The sequence below is a fragment of the Spermophilus citellus genome (assembly GCF_964194105.1).
Source record: "Spermophilus citellus genome assembly, chromosome: 3".
Classification (NCBI taxonomy): Eukaryota; Metazoa; Chordata; class Mammalia; order Rodentia; family Sciuridae; genus Spermophilus; species Spermophilus citellus.
In genome coordinates this window covers 195,365,272-195,376,188 of record NC_138184.1, presented here as the reverse complement: position 1 = coordinate 195,376,188, position 10,917 = coordinate 195,365,272, and positions in this window count along the sequence as shown.

The following is a 10,917-nucleotide window of genomic DNA, read 5'->3' as shown; positions in this document are numbered from 1 at the left end:
TATGGGACTTTGTAAGCATTTCTATAAGTGACTGAAAATCTTTTATGGAAACAACAGCATTTTCATCAAGGTAGGGCAAAATTAAGATAAAGGCATTTTTAATTTTATGTAGGAAAAAGTTCTAAAAACTGTAACATAGTGTGTCCTCTTTCCATAAGTTTTACATAAATTTAATTTTGAAATCTTTGAATTTGAGACAGAAATTATACAGGAATTTTAATTATACACAAATTATAAAATCCTGTATCTCTAGAATATTTCTAATTTTTAAATCAAGTTTATTTTTTCAAGTTACAGCTATCTCTTACTTCTGTAGTGAGTTCTTAGTGCTTACTGATGGGTCACATATAATTTTTTGGTCATAAGATTTAACAAATAACTTGTATCAGAATAAATCTTCCAGGATGCCTAATTAGTAACATCAGATTAAAAACAATCTATTTTAAGACTTTGGAAGATTTACCAAATCACAGAGGACTTGATAATCTGAAAGATTATATTTATAAATAAATAAAATAAATATAGAAGTATTAAAATTAAAAAAAACACATCTGAACATGTGCATGTTTGTGTGAAATAGTGATATTTAAATCCTGAATTATAGATAATTATATTAAATATAAATGGACTAAATAATTCTTTTACAGAAAAAAATATTACCAGAATAAAGCCATGAGTTCAAATCATTTATATTTTGATTATAAGAGGGAGAACTGAAATTTAAAGTCATGGAAATACTGACAGCTAAATGCTGTAAAAGATGCTAATCAAAAGTTGCACAGTTATAATAGCATACAAAGTACATTGTTAAGCGAAAAAACATCCTAAGGATAAAGATAGGGATAGTTTACAATAAAAAGGGTTAATATTAAGGGAAGACATGATTGTGTATCACATGATTCTATATCCATATGCATCTAATAACAATTTCAAAACTTGTGAAACAATAATGTATTCTACAGGGAGAAATAACTAAATTCAAATAGAATGAAATTTGTACTTTTCTAAATAAAGTATAGAACAGGCAGACAGAAAATAAGTACAAAGAAGAGTTGAAGAATGCAATAAGTAACTATATATACCTATATGCACACACATACATAAATGCATACAAAAATATACATACATATGTATTATATGGGAAACAATGACAGACCACACAATCTTCTCAAATGCACACAGACCATTTGCCAAAATTGACCATATGCTGCTGCATAAAACAAGCTTTAACAAATGTCTGGGAATTGAAATGTTACAGATTGTGATTTTTTTGAAAGTAAATTTATTTAAGCTGTTAAGCTAGAAATCAACAAAAGACAAAGTTAAATTAAAATTAAGTAATATTCTTCTAAAAACTATTGGTTGAAGAAATAAATCACACTGGAATTTATAAAATATTTTAATCAAAAGATAATAGAAAGTGCCATTTTAAAACATGGAGCATATAGCAAATCTATGCTTAGAAACAGGATTAAAATAAATATTGATCTCAATAAGTTAGGAAAAATAGCACATTAAATCTAAAGAAATTACAAGGAATATAATAATGATAGTGGCAAATATTAATGATATAGTTAGTAGGCACACAGTAGAGAGGATTAACAAAGACAATAAATAGGGCTTTACAAAGATTAATAAACTTAATAAGCTTCTAGAAAGATGTACAAACTGAGAGAGAGAGACGGAGAGGGAGAGAAGAAGGAAGTATATATCATCAATATTAGATATGAGAAAATTGATATTCTACAGCCTTTCAAAGGTTAATAAGAATACCATGATCAACTGTGTGCTATTAAATTAGAAAGTATGGGGATAATGAGCAAAACTCTTAGAAAAATAATTAATCAAGACTAAAAAATTATGAAACAAAAACCTATTTAGAAAGTTTAAGCATAATTTAAAAGTTTCTGACAAAGAAAACACTTGGACTCAGGAAGTCTTACTAGTAAAATATACTTCCATCAATTTTTAGGAATAAATATCAGTTCTGTACAAATTTGTTTGAGTCAGCTTTTTTGCCACTGTGACCAAAAGACCTGAAAAGACAATGTTTAGAAGAAGAAAAGTTTATTTAAGGCTCACAGTTTCAAAGGTCTCAGTCTACAGCTAACTCCGTTGCTCTGAGCCCAAGATGAAGCAGAACACTATGACAGAAGGGTATAGAAAGCAGCTCAGAACATGGTTACTAGGAAGCAGAGAGACTTCTGGTAACCAAGGGCAAATTATATACTACAAATTCACATCTTTGGTGACCTATCTTCTCCAAGCACACTTGACTTACCTATAGTTACTACCCAGTTAATGCATATCAGTGGATTAATGCATGGATTAGGTTAAAGCTCTCATATCCCACTCATATACCTCTAAACTTTCTTGCTTTCTCTTACACATGAACTTTTGGAGGACACCATGTATTCACACACTAACAAAATTCTTCCAAGAATAGGGGGAAAACAAAACAGCAATGTATCAGCAAAACTGTGATAATAAAATCTGACATGGACCTTATAAGAAAGAAAAATTACAAACCAAATTCTTCATGAACATGTATGTAAAATCCTTAGCACAATATCAGCAATTTGAATCTAATGGCATATGGAAAGGATATTATATTAGTAATGTAAACTTTTTATGATGAGTTTGATTCAGCATATTAAGAGAAGATTAAAAATATACGTTAAGAACATCCTTAATCTCATAAAGGGTAGATACATAAAAACTAAAACAAACATTTTCTTTAATTGTGAAATCTTGACAATTTTTACCATAAGATAGGGAAAAGACATTACATGTAAATCTAAATTCAATAACATTGAAGGATCTATTAGTATATTCTCGGATAGGAAGTCTTCATATTAAATTGATTTATAAATTAATGCAACCCTAATCAAAATCTTAGCAGGAGGTTTTCTATTTTGGGGGGGAATTTACAAGATTATTCTAGAACTTATATGGTGTAACAAATGTCTGAAATAGCTAATAGAAACTTGAAGATAAAGATCAAAGGTGGAAGATTTATACTACATAATACCAAGACTCATCATAAGATATGTTAATCAAAAATAGTATGTAAGTCTTATATAGTGAGAAAAAAAGAGCCAAGTGGAAGATGCAATTACATTCATGGGTTACAACTGCACAATCATCAGAATGACATAAACTAAATGATTTTTACTACTTGGATTTTCCAAGTTTTGGGGGCAACTGAAACTCTCATACATTGCAGGTGGGAATACAAATTTTAGAGAATAGCATCTGGTAAACCAGAACCTAGAAATTCTCTGACTATCATCTCTGATAATGTAACCTTCAGAAATGCATATACATGAAGGATTCATAATAATAGACAAACTTTAATCTCCACAGTATTCCTCAAAGGTAGAATGGATAAAGACTACTCTTGTGATATGGAAGTAAAAAGGAATACTTTATAGCTATAAATATGAATAAATTATCTCTACATGCAATAGTAAGGACAAATGCCACAAGCATAATGTTAGTGAAAGAAATATGACACAAAATTAACAAACTGTACTTTATGGTCTGGATCAGGAATATCCCCTGGTCCCATGTGTACAGAGGTGGGGCTATGGGAAATGATCAGATCATGTGGGCTCTGACCTTATCAGTGGATTGATCCATTGATGGCTGAATGGTCTATTGGAAGAGGGAACCTACTTGGAGGAAGTAGGTTACTGGTGGTGTGCCCTGGAAATTGACTTGTCTCTGGCCCCTTCTCTCTCTCTCTTTCTCTCTCTCTCTCTCTCTTTGCTTCCTAGATGCCATGAATTGAGCAGCTTTTCTCTGCCATGCCCTTCTGCCATGATGCTCTACTTCACTTTAGCCACACTGAAATGGAGTCTGACAACCATGGACTGGAACCTCTCAAGCCATGAACCAAGTTCTAAGTTTCTTGTCAGGTACTTTAGTCACAGCAACAAAAAACTAAAACAATCAATCACCTTGAATATATCACATAGTTTAAGCTTTGGCATCTAAAAAATACCTTTATAGTAATACATAATATGCATCAATTAACCTGAATAGTGCCCTCCCTCTTTGCTAGAAGGTTTTTTTTTTTTTTTTTTTTTTTTTTTTTTTTGTGTGTGTGTGTGTGTGTGTGTGTGTGCAGGTGTTTTTTAAAGAGTAAATCGAGAATGCTTCCAGGATGGCCTATGGCCAACAGATGGGGTGGTTGCTATAGTTCTGCTTTTCCTCACCTGCAAAACGCAAATTTTAAAAAATATAAAGTGATTTTACATACAATTCATAATTACCTTGATGTATAATCCTTGGTCTATCCCGGTTAGATCTTAGGCATGCCAAAATATAGCAAAAATAAACTAATTTCTCTACACTGAAGATTCTATCAGAAAACTCACTTATTTCATTTGTGCCAAAAGCAAGGATCGTCACAGCCCTCCCTCCTTTGCCTTTTAGATGACACAGAACACCTGGTTGCCAATTGCTAGCTGATGATAATTAGCTTTCAATTATCACCAGTTACATTTTCACCTGTTCAATTTGCAAATTCTGAATTTTTGGCTTGTCCTATTAACAAGTTATGATCTTTTCTGTCTTAGATACACCTGACAATGTGAAGTGGGGAATAATTCCTTCACTGAGGAATTCCCCGTTCATCTGCCATGCTGTCCAAGTCAATCCATCTGGTGTTAGATGGGGACATGCTCCACAAAAATACACTTGGAGAAACCCAGATTGTTAGTCTCATGTTTCCAGGCTGTCCTGTTTTCCTGGAAGTGTTTTGATGAGTTTTCTCACTTTATTGAAAAACAGCCAAATAGTCCTTTGTTTCTGTAAAGAGGCATTCTTAAGAGTTAGCCAAAATAATAGCCAGAAGATATAACACATGGGAAAACTTTTAACGATGAAGGTTTTGTAATAAAATTTAATAATGGATTAAAATCTAGTAACCCAGTGTCTAGTGTATTAATCAGTTTTTTTTTTTTGGTAACTATGACTGAAATATGTGAAAAAATCAACTTAGAGGAGGAAAAATTTATTTTTAATCACAGTTTCAGACTTCTTAGTCTTTAGTTGCTTGGTCCATTGATTTTTTTGCTTGGGCTGAGGCAGAATATTATGCTAGAAGAATATGGCAGAGGAAACTGCTAACCTTATGATAGCCAGAAAGCAGAAAGATAGCAGCTGAGGTGCCAGGAACAAAACATAAACCCCAAAAGTATGCCAGCAGTGACCTACTTCCTCCAACCACATGCTTCCTGTCTACAATTACTCCCCAGTTAGGCTGTTCAAATTATTAATCAATCAAAATGATTAATCTATGATTAGGTTTATAGCTCTCATAATCTGATCATTTTATACTTGAACACTCCTGCATTAACACAAGAATTTGGGGAGAACACCTCATATCCAAACCATTACATTCCACCCTACCCAACAAAAATACATGTGCATCCTACAATGCAAAACACATTTAGTTCATCTCCAACCATCCCCATTGTCTGGATAGTTTTAGCATTGCCCCAAAGTCCAAGGCAAATATCTCCTCTGAGACTCAAGGAAAACTCTTGGCTGAGAGCTTCATTAAAGATCAAAAGTAGGCTGGGCATACTGGCCTGTAATCCCAGCAGTTCCCAAGCCTGAGCAAAAGTGAGATGCTAAACAACTCAGTGAGACCCTGTCTCTAAATAAAATACAAAATAGGGCTGGGAATGTGGCTCAGTAATCAAGTGCCCTTGAGTTCAATCCATGGTAACCCACCCTCCCAAAAATAAAGATCAAAAGTAAGTCACATATATCCAATATGGCACAAATAAACATGCGGATTCAAAAGGGGACAAACAGGGTCGTAAAAAGAAGGGATATGCCCAAAGCAAGACCCGAAATCCTGCTAAGAAAACATATCCTGTAGCATGTCTGGCATTTGGAGCCGTGGCAAGATATGATCTCCAAAAGGCTTATGCAGCCCTATGTCTTAGTCCTTCCCTGTTGCAGCTCACATCATCTCTCTCTTAGGCTGGCTCTGTCTGCAGTTGGCAGCTTTCTTTGGCAGATATTCTGCTTTACTGACATCTCTTCATCTTGGAAGTCTCCAAGTCTGCAGCTTTCACTTTCTTCTCAACAGCTTCACATACTGCTTCAGGGGCTGCCCACAGGGATTCTGAACCTAGTATAGTTTTCCTGTCCCCACAGGTCTTTCTTAGAAATTCTGGTGGAAGCCTCCATGACCTCCTAACTCCAGTATCCTGTATTCCTAAAGAGTGGGTGTTATGGATTTCATCAAGGTCTGACTTCAACTTGAGCAATAACTGGGCCTCCTTGGACCATGATGAAGTAGTTTCCTAGTGTCTGGACAACTGAGCATGATAAAAGCAATCCTGGGCAAAGAAATTTCTAGACACCCCGGTGTGAGCCGGTTGCCCCCATGGTCTCTTCTCAAATGAGTTTTCACTTTTAAAGCCTTTCAGCTCCCATGGGTATAGTATTGCTAATTTCTGAGATGCCTTCAAGGCATCTTTCCTATTGTCCTTGTTGGAAGTACTTGTTTTTTCTTTAATTGCGCTGATCTCTTCAGCAACCACACTCTCCTTGACCTCTGTTTTAATTGTACTTTTTTTTCCCCTAAACTGCAACTTTTACAAATCTTTCTTCTCTGCTTTCTGCTCCAGATTCTCATAGCAAACCTACTTAAAAGCTTTGAGCAATACCCATGCACATCCTGATCACTGCAACGTTGAAATTTCATTTGCCAGCTTAATTAGTCCATCATTTTAAAATTCAGTCTCAAAGTTGCAGGATATGGGCAACAGATAAGTTATAATGGAATGTTACATATTATAACACTAGGCACAAACCATACCACAGCATGGGATAGTATTAAATTTAGTATTAAGTGAACACATCATATTGATTTATGCCTTAAAAGAAAATTGGATATAGTTCTTATGTTAAAAAAATTCAAAATTGGAACAACAAAATGTAACAAAATTATTAACTTGCATCATATATTTTCTACCATTTTCTATTTAAAAATCATTGTTTAAATTATAAAATAACAATAATGAAACCATGACATTGAAAGCTTCAAAGAGGAAAAATCTATAGCATCTTTTTCTAAATTTGTATCTAAGTTTGTATAACGTCTTATTTTTACTCAAATCTATTTCCTATCATTTTAGCCATAGTGTAAAATAATTCTTTTGTTTTTATTTATAATATATTTAATTTTCTATGTTTCCACAATTTTCATTTTTTAAAGATGCAGATAACATTGCTAAAATGATGTATTAAAATTTACTACAGCCTGGGAGGTAGAGACTGGAGGATCACATGTTCAAAGCCAGCCTCACCAACAGTGAGGTGCTAAGCAACTCAATGAGAACCTGTCTCTAAGTAAAATACAAAATAGGGCTGGGGATATGGCTCAGTGATCAAGTGCCCCAAAATTCAATCTCTTTATCCTATTCCCGACTCCCCACCACCCCCCACCCCCCGCAAAAAGAAGGAATTTACTAAATCACTTAGTTATTTGGGAGTATTTGTTTCTTAAAGCATGCACAATGCTGCAATAGACATTCTTCTGTTTTTGAACTTGAACCAATTCTTATATACCTTAACAGATTGCTGAATTAGCTTTGCAAATATTGTTTATCAACTTATGTTTTTAATTACACAACTTGGGTATATATCTAAGATGATATATACCCAACTAATTCCTTTTACATATAATTTGTCAGCAAGGATATGTGTTTATCTTTCATTTTACAAATAAAATCATGCTTGCTAAAGAAGACTTACAAAATTAGGAAAATATGGTTAAAAGAAAAAGAAACAAAAATTACTAAATTCTGTGACCCAGAAAATCCTTTAACATTCTGGAATTCATTTTCTTCCAGATTTTTAGAGGGAATTGTTTTTTAAAAAACCCATTTTAATGTTGATATTTTATAATAATTATCCAGACCCAGTTTATAATATAATCTTCTTAATTGCATTTTGAATTTCTTTTAGGTATAAGTATAGTCCTATATTTATTTCAGAACTAAACAGGGCAAATGATAATGTGTCATTAGAAAGATATTCAAGTACTTGAAAAAATGGATAAGTCCATTGTTTTTCTTGAAGGAGGCATTCACATTTTAAAGTCCAATCTATTGGGACTGAAATATTATTTTAATATTTTATGTTTCTGCTATTTCCAAAGTATGATTTTTTAAAATATAGCTATTCATTCATTCAAGGGGAAATAATTGTGCGGTAAGCAAAACACAAAGGAGGACACAGTTATTTTACGTGGATGGGCCATCGACTAATTAAAAAAGGCTTCTTTGAAAGAATAAAACTTGGTTTGAATATTAAAATGTATTCAACAAATGATAAACAGATGCTCACTAGGATTGGGCATACAAGAAGAGGAAAAGTATTTTAGGAAGAAGATACAATGACCAAAGTTTCTACTGTCACCAAATGACACAATGACCAAATACTTTATCACTGACAGTAGCTTAATGGGGGGAAAGTCATGTTGAGAGATGAACCTGGAGAATTAGTCAGAGCAGAGAAGAGGTATGTGCCAAGCTAAAGGTATTACCAAAGCAAGTGCTGACTTTGTGATAGGAAAATACTTAAGTGCATGCAATTATGTAAGTTATACATTTATTATATCAAAGCCCAAAATTCCCTTAGTTCCAGAAAACATGTTTCAGGTAACTTCTCAGTATAATCAATTGTCTCTGGAAAGTGCTTCTTAAATACCAAATTAGCTTACTTTTGTTTCACATACATGTTACCAAACTAAGCAATAAAAACAGCATGCTTCATGAACATCTCCCTCTTTTGGTAAATACATGAAAAGGCAGTTTTTTTCTCCCTTCGTCTAAACTAGAAATTAACCCTCAAGTTTCTAAACACCATTAAATACGAACATATCTCTTAAAATATCATGTTCTACTTATGCAAACATGTATACTAAATGACAATTTATTCTCATATGAACCCTTTTGCCTTGAAACTTATACTCTGATTTTTAAAAAGCCTATAAATATTTAAAAATAAAAAAGAAAGTAAATTATATTATTTAGGGATAATATTTAAATTGAGCCTCTATGGATGGTCAGAAACCAAAAATGTAAGCAACACACACTTGGCAATTTCAGTTTAGATCTGTCAAATCAAACAATGTGGCTTTGAGCATATGTCAAATATATACAATTGACATCCTTTTTACAAACAATCAGCACAAATCTGAGTCCAAAAGTACAAAAGGAATTCAGTGCATTATTTGGTACTTAAGAGGTTTTTTTTTTTTTTTTTTTTTTTTTTCTGAAACATCTGTAGGTCCTTCAATTAAGAAATGGCTCATTCTAATTCATTTGCTTGAAAATGTGGCAGGTAAGAATTCTACTTTCTCACCCTGACTTCTGCTGCAAATCAGTATAGGATGTAGAAGAATTTACAGAAATTCTTAAATTCTTTAAAGTAGTTTTTATTGTGTTCCTAAGAAAATTTGATTGTAATTGATTTGATTACTTAATTCTCATTCTATATTTTCCTCTGGTTTTAGGTGTTTATTCTCATTGCAATATTTTGGTCTCTGGATTTTTATGCATTAGTATATTGCTGAAGTTTTCTTCTTAAAATACTAAAAAATGTAATCAACAGGAAAGAGATTATGGAAACTTTAAAAACATGACACATTCCACTGAAATTCCTATCTCTGGATAGTCAGTGGCTTGCATTGATAAGCCACTTATGTATGTTCTGCTGACTTCAGGGTTCACTGATTCTATGAATTGTATTTGTGATATGGCACATATTACACAGAAATTATACTTTTAACTAATCTCTGACTTGATCTAAGAAAAATGTGAATATATGTTTATTTGGTGTGTCCATGGGAGAAGGGAAAATCAGGAACTTCTAATTTCGCCAAGTTGCATATACCAAAAACACTATTGGCAAAACATCCATTTATGACAAAAATTTTCAAAATTAGAAACAGAGGGAAAATATTTAACCATATAAAATATGTTGATGAAAAATTATTTCCCCTTTGTTATGCTTTAGTTATGTGATGTCCCCAAAAGCTCCTGTATGAGACAATGCAAGAATGTTTAGAGGTGAAATGAATATATTATGAGAGCTGTTAATTGGTGGATTAATCCACTTGAATGAACGCATTGGGTTTTAAGTATAGGGAGGTATGGTATGATTGGAGGAATTAGGTCACTGAGGGTGTGGATTTGGGGCTTATATTTGTCTCTGGAGTAGAACTGTCTCTGCTTTCTTGTTGTCATAAACTGAGCGGCTTTGCCACCCTCCTCTGTCCTGATATTCTGTATGAACTTGGGCCTAGAGCAATGGAGTCATCTGACTGAACTTCTGAAATCATGATACAAAATAAAATTTTCTTCCTCTAAGTTATTCTTGTTGGGTCTTTTGGTCAGAGCAATGCAAAAACTTTACCTTTCCTTCCCCATATGGGAAACAAGACAAGGATGCTTGCTGTTCTCACTATAATGCACCATGATACATAATATGTAGTTGACTATATTGGTACAATCAGGCAAGAAAAAGAAACAAAAGAGAAAAGAGTAATACCAGTTGGAATAAAAAGTACATTTCTCTTTATTAAGAGGTGATATAATTCTTCTTGTAGTCAATCTACAGAAAAAGGATAGTCCGCTCATCTAAAACGTGTGTGCACATTGAGACCAACAGTTTTAATGATGTATCACACAGGTGGGTGGGGAATGAAAGGACTTATCACCCATATAATGAAGCCTTGGTGGGCATCAGAGTAGTTTTTGAAGCTGGAATGAAAATAGCTATAGAGAGAAAGTGAAATAGATCATATTGTGGTTTTTATGGGGATTAATGAGTAAAGGTGGTAGAAAGTTGTGAGTATCTACTGACCAAGGACAGAGAATGCTG